Genomic DNA, 21,323 nt, shown 5'->3' on the forward strand with positions numbered 1-21,323 from the left:
TGATTGCGGGTTCTCTTTAATAACCAGAATTTATTTCTATTCAAATTAACCCTTTTTGCAACAATAGGGTAATCAAACTGGGGAAAACATGAAAGTTAATAGCTCACTGTTCTATTGTAGGATTTTGACTTATAAACTGCAAGTATCAAAAGGATCTCACTGACAAAAGCAGTAACCCACTGACCCATTTACATTATGTGATCTGCATGGTACATGTTATTTGCAGCAGGCACATTAACCCTCTGAGCTACCTTTCCATGAGTCAAAACTTCAACTTGACAAAACTCCAGCTATCTCTACGAAGAATATTAATCACCGGAGTTATCATGACATTTTTATTGTTGCCTAAAATTGAGAGCGGCCAGGCCTGCTCAGCGCTGTTCATGAATATTCTATTTCTGACGCATAGCATTTTAAATTTGAAGACGCAGTTGCATGCTCATATATGTTAGGCAATTTTAGCGTACTGGTGCTGCCTCATTGGCAGTGTACCTCAATTGCAGTATTGTCAGAGGGGCGCTAGAATATGGGAATAATTCATTTTAATGCTGTGATGTGGACACTAGCATTAAAATGCGCTAGTCGAAAGCCTGGTGCGGCCCTACGTAACCCAGCCCTGAAACTGCATTTGTTAACGTTTTCATGTTAATCGCAGTGCCCATCATGAGCTGAAACTAACATGAAAACTTGGACAAATGCACACAATCAACCCACAGCCCAGCTCTATTAAGAAAAGAAATTCTGCAACATAGCTGCCAAGGTTTCAAATTGACATTTGGGACGGTTTCAAACCTGCCTTAAAACATTCACTTGGATCTGTTCGTGAGAAAATGCACCGTCTTTTCACTTTTTAAAGCAAGTTTGGAGTGATATTTGGCGCTGCACCCACACGAGTGGTCTGGTTACTGGCGCACATAGCCTTGCTTGTGGCGCACATAGACCTTACACTGCCGCACACAGAGAAAAAATATTAGAGGGAACATTGGTTGTAAGGTCCTGGTCTCCTATTGGTTCTAGATGTTAGGGCTAGTGTTATGATTGGATAGTGTTAGGGATAGGATTCCCATTGGCTGAAAGGGTCACCTGACTACTAGGGCTATAGAAAAGGCCAGGCTTGGGGCGTCTCAGCTAAGGGCGGAGAGGACAAGGGGAGTTGCCTGTTTGAGCCTGTTAGGGGAGAGGACAAGGGTAGTTGCCTGTTTGAGCCTGTTAAGGGCGGAGAGGACAAGGGTAGTAGCCTGAGCCTGTTTGAGCCGGTTCTGGATTCCAGTAGGTTTGAGCCGGTGGAGACGGTTTGAGATTCCATCCGGCTTGAGCCGGTTTGACCCAGTTTGAGCCAGTTTGAACCAGTTTAACCGGTTTGAACCAGTTTGAACCAGTTTAAACCGGTTTTTGGTTTGAGCCAGTTTGAACCGGTTTGAGCCGGTTTGAGCCAGTTTGAACCGGTTTAAACCAGTTTGAACCAGTTTAAACCAGTGAGCTAGTTTGAACCAGTTTGAACCGCTTTGAACCAGTTTGAATCAGTTTAAACCAGTTTGAGCCGGTTTGAACCAGTTTGAACCAGTTTAAACCAGTTTGAACCCATTTAAACCAGTTTAAACTCGTTTCAAACTGGCTCAAATTGGCTCAGTTTGAGCCGGTTTGAACTGGTTTGAACCGGTTTGAGCCGGTTTGAACTGATGCGGACACGCTGACTCTGCATATGCCTGACAATTCATTTCAGTGCGGTAATGAGGAGCGCCACACTGAAATGCGTTAGTCTAACGCCTGATACCTGCTACTTGGCAGGACTAAAACCATTTGCCTCAGTGCCATGCAGTTTCTGTCATCAGCACTTCTCCCTTTTTTCACAAGAGCAGTTAAGCATGAATGGCAAAATATCCTAGATTGCAAATGTTTTCTATATAATTCTGGTTCTGCAATATGTACAGCATAATGCATCATCTGCTGCAGAATTTGACGATTTTAACGAATACATCGTTTGTAGCTCAAATGGATCAAATGTTGCTAAAAAATGTGAATTGTGTTTCTGCAAAGTGGACGGCCCTTTGCAAAGGTTGACTGATCACCTTTGTCACTGCTGGATTTGTATGTTACACTTGTACTACTACTAATAAGGCAAAATCTTTCCAGAGACTGTTAGCGTCGGTAAAAATGTAAAAATAATAAAGTATCAGAAAATATACTGCATCACATTCCAGCCTCTTTTTTGCTGCATAGTTTAGTTAACACTGCGGCATAATTTTGTCCTCCATTGGTGCATAATTCCAGTGGCCTCAAAGCAGGCAGCACATGTTAAAAGTGCTTGAGCATGAAGCAGAGAGACTGTGAAGATTGTGAACTTAGTTTGGTGTGCTTGCAAATCATGCATTGTCGACCCCTGGTGAGTTACATCTACTACTGCTGAAAAAAGGCCAACGGAGGGACCAATGGGTGAGGCGGACTGGCCTCAAGGGCAATGGCGGAATGAGCGCTGGTGGAGCCCTGTGCAACAATGTTTGTTGGTGCCCTCTCAATGACTCCCTCCGCCACTGATTCCCTCACTACCACCCTTTAACAGTACCCCTCAAGTCTCCATAACCATATTCTCGCTCAGATCAATTTAACTTGATTTACAGCGCCGCTCAAACCAGTGAAAGGTGACAGAGCACTTTACATCACACTTCTTACACGGAGACAATTATTCATATGTGTGTAAATCTTTGTATAGGAAATGTTACATAAGACAAAGGACTACAAGGTGTAGGAGTGACATGACATTCATACTAGTAGGCAGTGTAGTTTATTAGTGATTGGTTTGGAGAAACACACTGAAATTAGAATTTAATATCATGATTGCGGGTTCTCTTTAATAACCAGAATTTATTTCTATTCAAATTAACCCTTTTTGCAACAATAGGGTAATCAAACTGGGGAAAACATGAAAGTTAATAGCTCACTGTTCTATTGTAGGATTTTGACTTATAAACTGCAAGTATCAAAAGGATCTCACTGACAAAAGCAGTAACCCACTGACCCATTTACATTATGTGATCTGCATGGTACATGTTATTTGCAGCAGGCACATTAACCCTCTGAGCTACCTTTCCATGAGTCAAAACTTCAACTTGACAAAACTCCAGCTATCTCTACGAAGAATATTAATCACCGGAGTTATCATGACATTTTTATTGTTGCCTAAAATTGAGAGCGGCCAGGCCTGCTCAGCGCTGTTCATGAATATTCTATTTCTGACGCATAGCATTTTAAATTTGAAGACGCAGTTGCATGCTCATATATGTTAGGCAATTTTAGCGTACTGGTGCTGCCTCATTGGCAGTGTACCTCAATTGCAGTATTGTCAGAGGGGCGCTAGAATATGGGAATAATGCATTTTAATGCTGTGATGTGGACACTAGCATTAAAATGCGTTAGTCGAAAGCCTGGTGCGGCCCTACGTAACCCAGCCCTGAAACTGCATTTGTTAACGTTTTCATGTTAATCGCAGTGCCCATCATGAGCTGAAACTAACATGAAAACTTGGACAAATGCACACAATCAACCCACAGCCCAGCTCTATTAAGAAAAGAAATGCAGCAACATAGCTGCCAAGGTTTCAAATTGACATTTGGGACGGTTTCAAACCTGCCTTAAAACATTCACTTGGATCTGTTCGTGAGAAAATGCACAGTCTTTTCACTTTTTAAAGCAAGTTTGGAGTGATATTTGGCGCTGCACCCACACGTGTGGTCTGGTTACTGGCGCACATAGCCTTGCTTGTGGCGCACATAGACCTTACACTGCCGCACACAGAGAAAAAATATTAGAGGGAACATTGGTTGTAAGGTCCTGGTCTCCTATTGGTTCTAGATGTTAGGGCTAGTGTTATGATTGGATAGTGTTAGGGATAGGATTCCCATTGGCTGAAAGGGTCACCTGACTACTAGGGCTATAGAAAAGGCCAGGCTTGGGGCGTCTCAGCTAAGGGCGGAGAGGACAAGGGGAGTTGCCTGTTTGAGCCTGTTAGGGGAGAGGACAAGGGTAGTTGCCTGTTTGAGCCTGTTAAGGGCGGAGAGGACAAGGGTAGTAGCCTGAGCCTGTTTGAGCCGGTTCTGGATTCCAGTAGGTTTGAGCCGGTGGAGACGGTTTGAGATTCCAGCCGGCTTGAGCTGGTTTGAGCTGATTTGAGCCAGTTTGAACCGGTTTGAACCAGTTTAAACCGGTTTGAACCAGTTTAAACCGGTTTGAACCAGTTTGAACCGGTTTACGGTTTGACCCAGTTTGAACCAGTTTGAGCCTGTTTGAGCCGGTTTGAGCCAGTTTGAACCAGTTTGAACCAGTTTGAGCGAGTTTGAACCAGGTTGAACCGGTTTAAACCAGTTTGAACCGGTTTTAACCAGTTTAAACCAGTTTGAGCCTGAACCAGTTTGAGCCGGTTTGTGCCCGTTTGAACCAGTTTGAGCCAGTTTGAGCTGGTTTGAGCCAGTTTGAACCAGTTTGAACCAGTTTGAGCCAGTTTGAACCAGTTTAAACTGGTTTGAACCGGTTTACGGTTTGAGACTGAACCGGTTTGAGCCAGTTTGAAGCTGTTTGAGCCAGTTTGAACCAGTTTAAACCAGTTTGAGCTGGTTTGAACCAGTTTCAACCGGTGTTAGCTGGTTTGAGCCAGTTTAAACCAGTTTAAACCGGTTTGAACCGGTTTACGGTTTGAGACAGTTTTAACCGGTTTGAGCCAGTCTCAACCGGTTTGAATCAGTTTGAGCCAGTTTGAACCAGTTTGAGCCGGTTTGAGCCAGTTTGAACCAGTTTAAACCGGTTTGAGACAGTTTGAACTGGTTTGAGCCAGTTTGAAGCCGTTTGAGCCAATTTGAACCAGTTTAAACCAGTTTGAGCCGGTTTGAACCAGTTTCAACTGGTTTGAGCTGGTTTGAGCCAGTTTGAACCAGTTTAAACCGATTTGAACCGGTTTATGGTTTGAGACAGTTTGAACCGGTTTGAGCCGGTTTGAGCCAGTTTGAACCAGTTTGAGCTGGTTTGAGCCAGTTTGAATCAGTTTGTACCGGTTTGAGCCAGTTTGAACCGGTTTGAGCCAGTTTGAACCAGTTTAAACCAGTTTGAGCTGGTTTGAGCCAGTTTCAAGCGGTTTGAGCTGGTTTGAGCCAGTTTGAGCCAGTTTGAACCAACTTAAACCGGTTTGAACCAGTTTAAACTGGTTTGAAACGGTTTTTGGTTTGAGCCAGTTTGAACCGGTTTGAGCCGGTTTGAGCCAGTTTGAACCGGTTTAAACCAGTTTGAACCAGTTTAAACCAGTGAGCCAGTTTGAACCAGTTTGTACCGCTTTGAACCAGTTTGAATCAGTTTAAACCAGTTTGAGCCGGTTTGAACCAGTTTGAACCAGTTTAAACCAGTTTGAACCCATTTAAACCAGTTTAAACTGGTTTCAAACTGGCTCAAACTTTGCGCAGTTTGAGCCGGTTTGATCTGGTTTGAACCGGTTTGAACCGGTTTGAGCCGGTATGAACTGATGCGGACACGCTGACTATGCATATGCCTGACAATTCATTTCAGTGCGGTAATGAGGAGCACCACACTGATATGCGTTAGTCTAACGCCTGATACCTGGTACTTGGCAGGACTAAAACCATTTGCCTCAGTGCCATGCAGTTTCTGTCATCAGCACTTCTCCCTTTTTTCACAAGAGCAGTTAAGCATGAATGGCAAAATATCCTAGATTGCAAATGTTTTCTATATAATTCTGGTTCTGCAATATGTACAGCATAATGCATCATCTGCTGCAGAATTTGACGATTTTAACGAATACATCGTTTGTAGCTCAAATGGATCAAATGTTGCTAAAAAATGTGAATTGTGTTTCTGCAAAGTGGACGGCCCTTTGCAAAGGTTGACTGATCACCTTTGTCACTGCTGGATTTGTATGTTACACTTGTACTACTACTAATAAGGCAAAATCTTTCCAGAGACTGTTAGTGTCGGTAAAAATGTAAAAATAATAAAGTATCAGAAAATATACTGCATTACATTCCAGCCTCTTTTTTGCTGCATAGTTTAGTTAACACTGCGGCATAATTTTGTCCTCCATTGGTGCATAATTCCAGTGGCCCCAAAGCAGGCAGCACATGTTAAAAGTGCTTGAGCATGAAGCAGAGAGACTGTGAAGATTGTGAACTTAGTTTGGTGTACTTGCAAATCATGCATTGTCGACCCCTGGTGAGTTACAGCTACTACTTCTGAAACAAGGCCAACGGAGGGACCAATGGGTGAGGCGGACTGGCCTCAAGGTCAATGGCAGAATGAGCGCTGGTGGAGCCCTGTGCAACAATGTTTGTTGGTGCCCTCTCAATGACTCCCTCCGCCACTGATTCCCTCACTACCACCCTTTAACAGTACCCCTCAATTCTCCATAACCATATTCTCGCTCAGATGAATTTAACTTGATTTACAGCGCCGCTCAAACCAGTGAAGGGTGACAGAGCACTTTACATCACACTTCTTACACGGAGACAATTATCCATATGTGTGTAAATCTTTGTATAGGAAATGTTACATAAGACAAAGGACTACAAGGTGTAGGAGTGACATGACATTCATACTAGTAGGCAGTATAGTTTAATAGTGATTGGTTTGGAGAAACACACTGAAATTAGAATGTAATATCATGATTGCGGGATCTCTTTAATAACCAGAATTTATTTCTATTCAAATTAACCCTTTTTGCAACAATAGGGTAATCAGACTGGGGAAAACATGAAAGTTAATAGCTCACTGTTCCATTTTAGGATTTTGACTTATAAACTGCAAGTATCAAAAGGATCTCACTGACAAAAGCAGTAACCCACTGACCCATTTACATTATGTGATCTGCATGATACATGTTATTTGCAGCAGGCACATTAACCCTCTGAGCTACCTTTCCATGAATCAAAACTTCCACTTGACAAAACTCCAGCTATCTCTACGAAGAATATTAATCACCGGAGTTATCATGACATTTTTATTGTTGCCTAAAATTGAGAGCGGCCAGGCCTGCTCAGCGCTGTTCATGAATATTCTATATCTGACGCATAGCATTTTAAAATTGAAGACGCAGTTGCATGCTCATATATGTTAGACAATTTTAGCGTACTGGTGCTGCCTCATTGGCAGTGTACCTCAATTGCAGTATTGTCAGAGGGGCGCTAGAATATGGGAATAATGCATTTTAATGCTGTGATGTGGACACTAGCATTAAAATGCGTTAGTCGAAAGCCTGGTGCGGCCCTATGTAACCCAGCCCATGTTAATCGCAGTGCCCATCATGAGCTGAAACTAACATGAAAACTTGAACAAATGCACACAATCAACCCACAGTCCAGCTCTATTAAGAAAAGAAATGCAGCAACATAGCTGCCAAGATTTCAAATTGACACTTGGGACGGTTTCAAACCTGCCTTAAAACATTCACTTGGATCTGTTTGTGAGAAAATGCACCGTCTTTTCACTTTTTAAAGCAAGTTTGGAGTGATATTTGCGCTGCACCCACACATGTGGTCTGGTTACTGGCGCACATAGCCTTGCTTGGGGAGCACATAGACCTTACACTGCCGCACACAGAGGAACAATATTAGAGGGAACATTGGTTGTAAGGTCCTGGTCTCCTATTGGTTCTAAATGTTAGGGCTAGTGTTATGATTGGATAGTGTTAGGGATAGGAATCCCATTGGCTGAAGGGGTCACCTGATTACTAGGGCTATTGAAAAGGCCAGGCTTGGGACGTCTCAGCTAAGGGCGGAGAGGACAAGGGTAGTTGCCTGTCTGAGCCTGTTAGGGGGAGAGGACAAGGGTAGTTGCCTGTTTGAGCCTGTTAAGGGCGGAGAGGACAAGGGTTGTAGCCTGAGCCTGTTTGAGCCTGCTTGAGCCGGTTCTGGATTCCAGTAGGTTTGAGCCGTGGAGCCGGTTTGAGATTCCAGCCGGTTTGAGCTGGTTTGAGCTGATTTGAGCCAGTTTGAACCGGTTTGAACCAGTTTACACCGGTTTGAACCAGTTTGAACCGGTTTACGGTTTGAGCCAGTGTGAACCAGTTTGAGCCTGTTTGAACCGGTTTGAGCCGGTTTGAGCCAGTTTGAACCAGTTTGAGCTAGTTTGAACAAGTTTGAACCGGTTTAAACCAGTTTGAACCAGTTTGAACCAGTTTAAACCAGTTTGAGCCTGTTTGAACCAGTTTGAGACGGTTTGTGCCGGTTTGAACCAGTTTGAGCCGGTTTGAGCCAGTTCGAACCAGTTTGAACCGGTTTGAGCCAGTTTGACCCAGTTTAAACCGGTTTGAACTGGTTTACGGTTTGATACTGAACCGGTTTGAGCCAGTTTGAAGCCGTTGTAGCCAGTTTGAACCATTATAAACCAGTTTGAGCCGGTTTGAACCAGTTTCAACCGGTTTGAGCTGGTTTGAGCCAGTTTGAACGAGTTTAAACTGGTTTGAACCGGTTTACGGTTTGAGACTGAACAGGTTTCAGCCGGTTTGAGCCAGTTTTAACCAGTTTGAGCCAGTTTGAACCAGTTTGAACCAGTTTGAATCAATTTTAACCACTTTGAACCGGTTTGAGCCAGTTTGAACCAGTTTAAACCAGTTTGAGCCGGTCTCAACTAGTTTGTATCAGTTTGAACCAGTTTGAACCAGTTTGAGCCGGTTTGAGCCAGTTTGAACCAGTTTAAACCGTTTTGAGCCAGTTTGAACTGGTTTGAGCCAGTTTGAACCAGTTTAAACCAGTTTGAGCCGGTTTGAACCAGTTTCAACCGGTTTGAGCTGGTTTGAGCCAGTTTGAACCAGTTTAAAATGGTTTGAACCGGTTTACGATCTGAGACAGTTTGAACCGGTTTGAGCCAGTTTGAACCAGTTTGACCTGGTTTGAGCCAGTTTGAACCGGTTTGAGCCGGTTTGAGCCGGTTTGAGCCAGTTTGAACCGGTTTAAACCAGTTTGAACCAGTTTAAACCAGTGAGCCGGTTTGAACCAGTTTGTACCGCTTTGAACCAGTTTGAATCAATTTAAACCAGTTTGAGCCGGTTTGAACCAGTTTGAACCGGTTGTAAGGTCCTGGTCTCCTATTGGTTCTAGATGTTAGGGCTAGTGTTTTGATTGGATAGTGTTAGGGATAGGATTCCCATTCGCTGAAGGGGTCACCTGATTACTAGGGCTATAGAAAAGGCCAGGCTTGGGGCGTCTCAGCTAAGGGCGGAGAGGACAAGGGGAGTTGCCTGTTTGAGCCTGTTAGGGGGAGAGGACAAGGGTAGTTGCCTGTTTGAGCCTGTTAAGGGCGGAGAGGACAAGGGTAGTAGCCTGAGCCTGTTTGAGCCTGTTTGAGCCGGTTCTGGATTCCAGTAGGTTTGAGCTGGTGGAGACGGTTTGAGATTCCAGCCGGTTTGAGCTGGTTTGAGCCGATTTGAGCCAGTTTGAACCGGTTTGAACCAGTTTAAACCGGGTTGAACCAGTTTACACCGGTTTGAACCAGTTTGAACCGGTTTACGGTTTGAGCCAGTTTGAACCAGTTTGAGCCTGTTTGAACTGGTTTGAGCTAGTTTGAACCAGTTTGAGCTAGTTTGAACCAGTTTGAACCGGTTTAAACCAGTTTGAACCGGTTTGTACCAGTTTAAACCAGTTTGAGCCTGTTTGAACCAGTTTGAGCCGGTTTGTGCCGGTTTGAACCAGTTTGAGCCAGTTTGAGCTGGTTTGAGCCAGTTTGAACCAGTTTGAACCGGTTTGAGCCAGTTTGAACCAGTTTAAACCGGTTTGATCCGGTTTACGGTTTGGGACTGAACCGGTTTTAGCCAGTTTGAAGCCGTTTGAGCCAGTTTGAACCAGTTTAAACCAGTTTGAGCTGGTCTGAACCCGTTTGAACCAGTTCAAACCGGTTTGAATGAGTTTAAACCAGTTTGAACCGGTTTACGGTTTGAGACAGTATGAACCGGTTTGAGCCGGTTTGAGCCAGTCTCAACCGGTTTGAATCAGTTTGAGCCAGTTTGAACCAGTTTGAGCCGGTTTGAACCAGTTTAAACTGGTTTGAGACAGTTTGAACTGGTTTGAGCCAGTTTGAAGCCGTTTGAGCCAATTTGAACCAGTTTAAACCAGTTTGAGCCAGTTTCAACCAGTTTGAACCAGTTTGAGCTGGTTTGAGCCAGTTTGAACCAGTTTAAACCGGTTTGAACCGGTTTATGGTTTGAGACAGTTTGAACCGGTTTGAGCCGGTTTGAGCCAGTTTGAGCCAGTTTGAGCTGGTTTGAGCCAGTTTGAACCAGTTTGAACCGGTTTGAGCCAGTTTGAACCAGTTTGAGCTAGTTTGAACCAGTTTAAACCAGTTTGAGCCGGTTTGAGCCAGTTTCAAGCGGTTTGAAACAGTTTGAGCCAGTTTGAACCAGTTTGAGCCGGTTTGAGCCAGTTTGAGCCAGTTTGAACCAGTTTAAACCAGTTTGAACCAGTTTGAACCAGTTTAAACCGGTTTTTGGTTTGAGCCAGTTTGAACCGGTTTGAGCCGGTTTGAGCCGGTTGAGCCGGTTTGAGCCAGTTTGAACCGGTTTAAACCAGTTTGAACCTGTTTGAACCAGTTTAAACCAGTGAGCTAGTTTGAACCAGTTTGAACCGCTTTGAACCAGTTTGAATCAGTTTAAACCAGTTTGAGCCTGTTTGAACCAGTTTGAACCAGTTTAAACCAGTTTGATTCCATTTAAACCAGTTTAAACTCATTTCAAACTGGCTCAAACTGGCTCAGTTTGAGCCAGTTTGAACTGGTTTGAACCGGTTTGAGCCGGTTTGAACTGATGCGGACACGCTGACTATGCATATGCCTGACAATTCATTTCAGTGCGGTAATGAGGAGCACCACACTGAAATGCGTTAGTCTAACGCCTGATACCTGCTACTTGGCAGGACTAAAACCATTTGCCTCAGGGCCCGGCTTGCTTGAATCCTGATGGAGCAGTGAGAAAGGGACTCATGTCTGAGTATACCCTGCCACACCTATAGTGGCCAAAAACGATTCAGAAAAGGGGGTGGTGATGAACAACACCCCCTTTTCTGAATCATTTTGTCCACCATAAGCGTGGAAGGGTATACTCAGATGTGAGTCCCTTGCTCATTGCACCATCAGGATCCAAGCAAGCCGGGCCGATGAGGCTGAAATGCCAGAAACCGGTCCCCGGTAGCTTGTTTCCTTCCCAGTATAAGAATTGGCTTGGTAGTTTGGTTTGTCCTGTTCCCATCATGCACTGGGACAGGAACAGACTAATTTGCATATAGCCAAGTTCTGAGCTGGGATGGTGCAGTGAGCTAAAAAACGGTGATGGATCAAGCCCTGATCTTTGGACTGGGTAAGAGTGGTCTGCTTAATTCAGGCACTCTGTTCATCACCACCCCCTTTTCTGAATTAAAATTGAGAGCGGCCAGGCCTGCTCAGCGCTGTTCATGAATATTCTATTTCTGACGCATAGCATTTTAAATTTGAAGACGCAGTTGCATGCTCATATATGTTAGGCAATTTTAGCGTACTGGTGCTGCCTCATTGGCAGTGTACCTCAATTGCAGTATTGTCAGAGGGGCGCTAGAATATGGGAATAATGCATTTTAATGCTGTGATGTGGACACTAGCATTAAAATGCGTTAGTCGAAAGCCTGGTGCGGCCCTACGTAACCCAGCCCTGAAACTGCATTTGTTAACGTTTTCATGTTAATCGCAGTGCCCATCATGAGCTGAAACTAACATGAAAACTTGGACAAATGCACACAATCAACCCACAGCCCAGCTCTATTAAGAAAAGAAATGCTGCAACATAGCTGCCAAGGTTTCAAATTGACATTTGGGACGGTTTCAAACCTGCCTTAAAACATTCACTTGGATCTGTTCGTGAGAAAATGCACAGTCTTTTCACTTTTTAAAGCAAGTTTGGAGTGATATTTGGCGCTGCACCCACACATGTGGTCTGGTTACTGGCGCACATAGCCTTGCTTGTGGCGCACATAGACCTTACACTGCCGCACACAGAGAAAAAATATTAGAGGGAACATTGGTTGTAAGGTCCTGGTCTCCTATTGGTTCTAGATGTTAGGGCTAGTGTTATGATTGGATAGTGTTAGGGATAGGATTCCCATTGGCTGAAAGGGTCACCTGACTACTAGGGCTATAGAAAAGGCCAGGCTTGGGGCGTCTCAGCTAAGGGCGGAGAGGACAAGGGGAGTTGCCTGTTTGAGCCTGTTAGGGGAGAGGACAAGGGTAGTTGCCTGTTTGAGCCTGTTAAGGGCGGAGAGGACAAGGGTAGTAGCCTGAGCCTGTTTGAGCCGGTTCTGGATTCCAGTAGGTTTGAGCCGGTGGAGACGGTTTGAGATTCCAGCCGGCTTGAGCTGGTTTGAGCTGATTTGAGCCAGTTTGAACCGGTTTGAACCAGTTTAAACCGGTTTGAACCAGTTTAAACCGGTTTGAACCAGTTTGAACCGGTTTACGGTTTGACCCAGTTTGAACCAGTTTGAGCCTGTTTGAACCGGTTTGAGCCGGTTTGAGCCAGTTTGAACCAGTTTGAACCAGTTTGAGCGAGTTTGAACCAGGTTGAACCGGTTTAAACCAGTTTGAACCGGTTTTAACCAGTTTAAACCAGTTTGAGCCTGAACCAGTTTGAGCCGGTTTGTGCCCGTTTGAACCAGTTTGAGCCAGTTTGAGCTGGTTTGAGCCAGTTTGAACCAGTTTGAACCAGTTTGAGCCAGTTTGAACCAGTTTAAACTGGTTTGAACCGGTTTACAGTTTGAGACTGAACCGGTTTGAGCCAGTTTGAAGCCGTTTGAGCCAGTTTGAACCAGTTTAAACCAGTTTGAGCTGGTTTGAACCAGTTTCAACCCGTGTTAGCTGGTTTGAGCCAGTTTAAACCAGTTTAAACCGGTTTGAACCGGTTTACGGTTTGAGACAGTTTTAACCGGTTTGAGCCGGTTTGAGCCAGTCTCAACCGGTTTGAATCAGTTTGAGCCAGTTTGAACCAGTTTGAGCCGGTTTGAGCCAGTTTGAACCAGTTTAAACCGGTTTGAGACAGTTTGAACTGGTTTGAGCCAGTTTGAAGCCGTTTGAGCCAATTTGAACCAGTTTAAACCAGTTTGAGCCGGTTTGAACCAGTTTCAACTGGTTTGAGCTGGTTTGAGCCAGTTTGAACCAGTTTAAACCGATTTGAACTGGTTTATGGTTTGAGACAGTTTGAACCGGTTTGAGCCGGTTTGAGCCAGTTTGAACCAGTTTGAGCTGGTTTGAGCCAGTTTGAATCAGTTTGTACCGGTTTGAGACAGTTTGAACCGGTTTGAGACAGTTTGAACCAGTTTAAACCAGTTTGAGCTGGTTTGAGCCAGTTTCAAGCGGTTTGAGCTGGTTTGAGCCAGTTTGAGCCAGTTTGAACCAGTTTAAACCGGTTTGAACCAGTTTAAACTGGTTTGAAACGGTTTTTGGTTTGAGCCAGTTTGAACCGGTTTGAGCCGGTTTGAGCCAGTTTGAACCGGTTTAAACCAGTTTGAACCAGTTTGAACCAGTTTAAACCAGTGAGCCAGTTTGAACCAGTTTGTACCGCTTTGAACCAGTTTGAATCAGTTTAAACCAGTTTGAGCCGGTTTGAACCAGTTTGAACCAGTTTAAACCAGTTTGAACCCATTTAAACCAGTTTAAACTGGTTTCAAACTGGCTCAAACTTTGCGCAGTTTGAGCCGGTTTGATCTGGTTTGAACCAGTTTGAACCGGTTTGAGCCGGTATGAACTGATGCGGACACGCTGACTATGCATATGCCTGACAATTCATTTCAGTGCGGTAATGAGGAGCACCACACTGATATGCGTTAGTCTAACGCCTGATACCTGGTACTTGGCAGGACTAAAACCATTTGCCTCAGTGCCATGAGTTTCTGTCATCAGCACTTCTCCCTTTTTTCACAAGAGCAGTTAAGCATGAATGGCAAAATATCCTAGATTGCAAATGTTTTCTATATAATTCTGGTTCTGCAATATGTACAGCATAATGCATCATCTGCTGCAGAATTTGACGATTTTAACGAATACATCGTTTGTAGCTCAAATGGATCAAATGTTGCTAAAAAATGTGAATTGTGTTTCTGCAAAGTGGACGGCCCTTTGCAAAGGTTGACTGATCACCTTTGTCACTGCTGGATTTGTATGTTACACTTGTACTACTACTAATAAGGCAAAATCTTTCCAGAGACTGTTAGTGTCGGTAAAAATGTAAAAATAATAAAGTATCAGAAAATATACTGCATTACATTCCAGCCTCTTTTTTGCTGCATAGTTTAGTTAACACTGCGGCATAATTTTGTCCTCCATTGGTGCATAATTCCAGTGGCCCCAAAGCAGGCAGCACATGTTAAAAGTGCTTGAGCATGAAGCAGAGAGACTGTGAAGATTGTGAACTTAGTTTGGTGTGCTTGCAAATCATGCATTGTCGACCCCTGGTGAGTTACAGCTACTACTGCTGAAACAAGGCCAACGGAGGGACCAATGGGTGAGGCAGACTGGCCTCAAGGTCAATGGCGGAATGAGCGCTGGTGGAGCCCTGTGCAACAATGTTTGTTGGTGCCCTCTCAATGACTCCCTCCGCCACTGATTCCCTCACTACCACCCTTTAACAGTACCCCTCAAGTCTCCATAACCATATTCTCGCTCAGATGAATTTAACTTGATTTACAGCGCCGCTCAAACCAGTGAAGGGTGACAGAGCACTTTACATCACACTTCTTACACGGAGACAATTATCCATATGTGTGTAAATCTTTGTATAGGAAATGTTACATAAGACAAAAGACTACAAGGTGTAGGAGTGACATGACATTCATACTAGTAGGCAGTATAGTTTAATAGTGATTGGTTTGGAGAAACACACTGAAATTAGAATGTAATATCATGATTGCGGGTTCTCTTTAATAACCAGAATTTATTTCTATTCAAATTAACCCTTTTTGCAACAATAGGGTAATCAGACTGGGGAAAACATGAAAGTTAATAGCTCACTGTTCTATTTTAGGATTTTGACTTATAAACTGCAAGTATCAAAAGGATCTCACTGACAAAAGCAGTAACCCACTGACCCATTTACATTATGTGATCTGCATGGTACATGTTATTTGCAGCAGGCACATTAACCCTCTGAGTTACCTTTCCATGAATCAAAACTTCCACTTGACAAAACTCCAGCTATCTCTACGAAGAATATTAATCACCGGAGTTATCATGACATTTTTATTGTTGCCTAAAATTGAGAGCGGCCAGGCCTGCTCAGCGCTGTTCATGAATATTCTATATCTGACGCATAGCATTTTAAATTTGAAGATGCAGTTGCATGCTCATATATGTTAGACAATTTTAGCGTACTGGTGCTGCCTCATTGGCAGTGTACCTCAATTGCAGTATTGTCAGAGGGGCGCTAGAATATGGGAATAATGCATTTTAATGCTGTGATGTGGACACTAGCATTAAAATGCGTTAGTCGAAAGCCTGGTGCGGCCCTACGTAACCCAGCCCATGTTTATCGCAGTGCCCATCATGAGCTGAAACTAACATGAAAACTTGAACAAATGCACACAATCAACCCACAGCCCAGCTCTATTAAGAAAAGAAATGCAGCAACATAGCTGCCAAGATTTCAAATTGACACTTGGGACGGTTTCAAACCTGCCTTAAAACATTCACTTGGATCTGTTTGTGAGAAAATGCACCGTCTTTTCACTTTTTAAAGCAAGTTTGGAGTGATATTTGTGCTGCACCCACACATGTGGTCTGGTTACTGGCGCACATAGCCTTGCTTGGGGAGCACATAGACCTTACACTGCCACACACAGAGGAACAATATTAGAGGGAACATTGGTTGTAAGGTCCTGGTCTCCTATTGGTTCTAAATGTTAGGGCTAGTGTTATGATTGGATAGTGTTAGGGATAGGAATCCCATTGGCTGAAGGGGTCACCTGATTACTAGGGCTATTGAAAAGGCCAGGCTTGGGACGTCTCAGCTAAGGGCGGAGAGGACAAGGGTAGTTGCCTGTCTGAGCCTGTTAGGGGGAGAGGACAAGGGTAGTTGCCTGTTTGAGCCTGTTAAGGGCGGAGAGGACAAGGGTTGTAGCCTGAGACTGTATGAGCCTGCTTGAGCTGGTTCTGGATTCCAGTAGGTTTGAGCCGTGGAGCCGGTTTGAGATTTCAGCCGGTTTGAGCTGGTTTGAGCTGATTTGAGCCAGTTTGAACCGGTTTGAACCAGTTTACACCGGTTTGAACCAGTTTGAACCGGTTTACGGTTTGAGCCAGTGTGAACCAGTTTGAGCCTGTTTGAACCGGTTTGAGCCGGTTTGAGCCAGTTTGAACCAGTTTGAGCTAGTTTGAACAAGTTTGAACCGGTTTAAACCAGTTTAAACCAGTTTGAACCAGTTTAAACCAGTTTGAGCCTGTTTGAACCAGTTTGAGCCGGTTTGTGCCGGTTTGAACCAGTTTGAGCCGGTTTGAGCCAGTTCGAACCAGTTTGAACCGGTTTGAGCCAGTTTGACCCAGTTTAAACCGGTTTGAACTGGTTTACGGTTTGATACTGAACCGGTTTGAGCCAGTTTGAAGCCGTTTTAGCCAGTTTGAACCAGTTTAAACCAGTTTGAGCCGGTTTGAACCAGTTTCAACCGGTTTGAGCCAGTTTGAACCAGTTTAAACCGGTTTGAACGAGTTTAAACTGGTTTGAACCGGTTTACGGTTTGAGACTGAACAGGTTTCAGCCGGTTTGAGCCAGTTTTAACCAGTTTGAGCCAGTTTGAACCAGTTTGAACCAGTTTGAACCAATTTTAACCACTTTGAACCGGTTTGAGCCAGTTTGAACCAGTTTAAACCAGTTTGAGCCAGTTTGAGCCAGTCTCAACTAGTTTGTATCAGTTTGAACCAGTTTGAGCCGGTTTGAGCCAGTTTGAACCAGTTTAAACCGTTTTGAGCCAGTTTGAACTGGTTTGAGCCAGTTTGAAGCCGTTTGAGCCAATTTGAACCAGTTTAAACCAGTTTGAGCCGGTTTGAACCAGTTTCAACCGGTTTGAGCTGGTTTGAGCCAGTTTGAACCAGTTTAAAATGGTTTGAACCGGTTTACGATCTGAGACAGTTTGAACCGGTTTGAGCCAGTTTGAACCAGTTTGACCTGGTTTGAGCCAGTTTGAACCGGTTTGAGCCGGTTTGAGCCAGTTTGAACCGGTTTAAACCAGTTTGAACCAGTTTAAACCAGTGAGCCGGTTTGAACCAGTTTGAACCGCTTTGAACCAGTTTGTATCAATTTAAACCAGTTTGAGCCGGTTTGAACAAGTTTGAACCGGTTGTAAGGTCCTGGTCTCCTATTGGTTCTAGATGTTAGGGCTAGTGTTATGATTGGATAGTGTTAGGGATAGGATTCCCATTGGCTGAAGGGGTCACCTGATTACTAGGGCTATAGAAAAGGCCAGGCTTGGGGCGTCTCAGCTAAGGGCGGAGAGGACAAGGGGAGTTGCCTGTTTGAGCCTGTTAGGGGGAGAGGACAAGGGTAGTTGCCTGTTTGAGCCTGTTAAGGGCGGAGAGGACAAGGGTAGTAGCCTGAGCCTGTTTGAGCCTGTTTGAGCCGGTTCTGGATTCCAGTAGGTTTGAGCCGGTGGAGACGGTTTGAGATTCCAGCCGGTTTGAGCTGGTTTGAGCCGATTTGAGCCAGTTTGAACCGGTTTGAACCAGTTTAAACCGGTTTGAACCAGTTTAAACCGGTTTACGGTTTGAGCCAGTTTGAACCAGTTTGAGCCTGTTTGAACTGGTTTGAGCCGGTTTGAGCCAGTTTGAACCAGTTTGAGCTAGTTTGAACCAGTTTGAACCGGTTTAAACCAGTTTGAACCGGTTTGAACCAGTTTAAACCAGTGTGAGCCTGTTTGAACCAGTTTGAGCTGGTTTGTGCCGGTTTGAACCAGTTTGAGCCAGTTTGAGCTTGTTTGAGCCAGTTTGAACCAGTTTGAACCGGTTTGAGCCAGTTTGAACCAGTTTAAACCGGTTTGAACCGGTTTACGGTTTGAGACTGAACCGGTTTGAGCCAGTTTGAAGCCGTTTGAGCCAGTTTGAACCAGTTTAAGTCAGTTTGAGCTGGTTTGAACCAGTTTCAACCGGTTTGAGCTGGTTTGAGCCAGTTTAAACCAGTTTAAACCGGTTTGAACCGGTTTACGGTTTGAGACAGTTTTAACCGCGTTGAGCCAGTTTGAGACAGTCTCAACCGGTTTGAATCAGTTTGAGCCAGTTTGAACCAGTTTGAGCCGGTTTGAGCCAGTTTGAACCAGTTTAAACCGGTTTGAGACAGTTTGAACTAGTTTGAGCCAGTTTGAAGCCGTTTGAGCAAATTTGAACCAGTTGAAACCAGTTTGAGCCGGTTTGAACCAGTTTCAACTGGTTTGAGCCAGTTTGAACCAGTTTAAACTGATTTGAACCGGTTTACGGTTTGAGACAGTTTGAACCGGTTTGAGCCGGTTTGAGCCAGTTTGAACCAGTTTGAGCTGGTTTGAGCCAGTTTGAATCAGTTTGTACCGGTTTGAGCCAGTTTGAACCGGTTTGAGCCAGTTTGAACCAGTTTAAACCAGTTTGAGCTGGTGTGAGCCAGTTTCAAGCGGTTTGAGCTGGTTTGGGCCAGTTTGAGCCAGTCTGAACCAGTTTAAACCGGTTTGAACCAGTTTAAACCGGTTTGAACCGGTTTTTGGTTTGAGCCAGTTTGAACCGGTTTGAGCCGGTTTGAGCCAGTTTGAACCGTTTAAACCAGTTTGAACCGGTTTGAACCAGTTTAAACCAGTGAGCCAGTTTGAACCAGTTTGAACCGCTTTGAACCAGTTTGAATCAGTTTAAACCAGTTTGAGCCGGTTTGAACCAGTTTAAACCAGTTTGAACCCATTTAAACCAGTTTAAACTGGTTTCAAACTGGCTCAAACTTTGCCCAGTTTGAGCCGGTTTGAACTGGTTTGAACCGGTTTGAGCCGGTTTGAACTGATGCGGACACGCTGACTATGCATATGCCTGACAATTCATTTCAGTGCGGTAATGAGGAGCACCACACTGAAATGCGTTAGTCTAACGCCTGATACGTGGTACTTGGCAGGACTAAAACCATTTGCCTCAGTGCCATGCAGTTTCTGTCATCAGCACTTCTCCCTTTTTCCACAAGAGCAGTTAAGCATGAATGGCAAAATATCCTAGATTGCAAATGTTTTCTATATAATTCTGGTTCTGCAATATGTACAGCATAATGTATCATCTGCTGCAGAATTTGACGATTTTAACGAATACATCGTTTGTAGCTCAAATGGATCAAATGTTGCTAAAAAATGTGAATTGTGTTTCTGCAAAGTGGACGGCCCTTTGCAAAGGTTGACTGATCACCTTTGTCACTGCTGGATTTGTATGTTACACTTGTACTACTACTAATAAGGCAACATCTTTCCAGAGACTGTTAGTGTCAGTAAAAATGTAAAAATAATAAAGTATCAGAAAATGTACTGCATTACATTCCAGCCTCTTTTTTGCTGCATAGTTTAGTTAACACTGCGGCATAATTTTGTCCTCCATTGGTGCATAATTCCAGTGGACCCAAAGCAGGCAGCACATGTTAAAAGTGCTTGAGCATGAAGCAGAGAGACTGTGAAGATTGTGAACTTAGTTTGGTGTGCTTGCAAATCATGCATTGTCGACCCCTGGTGAGTTACAGCTACTACTGCTGAAACAAGGCCAATGGAGGGACCAATGGGTGAGGCAGACTGGCCTCAAGGTCAATGGCGGAATGAGCGCTGGTGGAGCCCTGTGCAACAATGTTTGTTGGTGCCCTCTCAATGACTCCCTCCGCCACTGATTCCCTCACTATCACCCTTTAACAGTACCCCTCAAGTCTCCATAACCATATTCTCGCTCAGATGAATTTAACTTGATTTACAGCGCCGCTCAAACCAGTGAAGGGTGACAGAGCACTTTACATCACACTTCTTACACGGAGACAATTATCCATATGTGTGTAAATCTTTGTATAGGAAATGTTACATAAGACAAAGGACTACAAGGTGTAGGAGTGACATGACATTCATACTAGTAGGCAGTATAGTTTAATAGTGATTGGTTTGGAGAAACACACTGAAATTAGAATGTAATATCATGATTGCGGGTTCTCTTTAATAACCAGAATTTATTTCTATTCAAATTAACCCTTTTTGCAACAATAGGGTAATCAGACTGGGGAAAACATGAAAGTTAATAGCTCACTGTTCTATTTTAGGATTTTGACTTATAAACTGCAAGTATCAAAAGGATCTCACTGACAAAAGCAGTAACCCACTGACCCATTTACATTATGTGATCTGCATGGTACATGTTATTTGCAGCAGGCACATTAACCCGCTGAGCTACCTTTCCATGAATCAAAACTTCCACTTGACAAAACTTCAGCTATCTCTACGTAGAATATTAATCACCGGAGTTATCATGACATTTTTATTGTTGCCTAAAATTGAGAGCGGCCAGGCCTGCTCAGCGCTGTTCATGAATATTCTATATCTGACGCATAGCATTTTAAATTTGAAGACGCAGTTGCATGCTCATATATGTTAGACAATTTTAGCGTACTGGTGCTGCCTCATTGGCAGTGTACCTCAATTGCAGTATTGTCAGAGGGGCGCTAGAATATGGGAATAATGCATTTTAATGCTGTGATGTGGACACTAGCATTAAAATGCATTAGTCGAAAGCCTGGTGCGGCCCTACGTAACCCAGCCCATGTTAATCGCAGTGCCCATCATGAGCTGAAACTAACATGAAAACTTGAACAAATGCACACAATCAACCCACAGCCCAGCTCTATTAAGAAAAGAAATGCAGCAACATAGCTGCCAAGGTTTCAAATTGACACTTGGGACGGTTTCAAACCTGCCTTAAAACATTCACTTGGATCTGTTTGTGAGAAAATGCACCGTCTTTTCACTTTTTAAAGCAAGTTTGGAGTGATATTTGCGCTGCACCCACACATGTGGTCTGGTTACTGGCGCACATAGCCTTGCTTGGGGCGCCCATAGACCTTACACTGCCGCACACAGAGGAACAATATTAGAGGGAACATTGGTTGTAAGGTCCTGGTCTCCTATTGGTTCTAAATGTTAGGGCTAGTGTTATGATTGGATAGTGTTAGGGATAGGATTCCCATTGGCTGAAGGGGTCACCTGATTACTAGGGCTATTGAAAAGGCCAGGCTTGGGGCGTCTCAGCTAAGGGCGGAGAGGACAAGGGTAGTTGCCTGTTTGAGCCTGTTAGGGGGAGAGGACAAGGGTAGTTGCCTGTTTCAG

This window comes from Lissotriton helveticus, chromosome 9, assembly GCF_964261635.1.
Source record: "Lissotriton helveticus chromosome 9, aLisHel1.1, whole genome shotgun sequence".
NCBI classification, from domain to species: domain Eukaryota; kingdom Metazoa; phylum Chordata; class Amphibia; order Caudata; family Salamandridae; genus Lissotriton; species Lissotriton helveticus.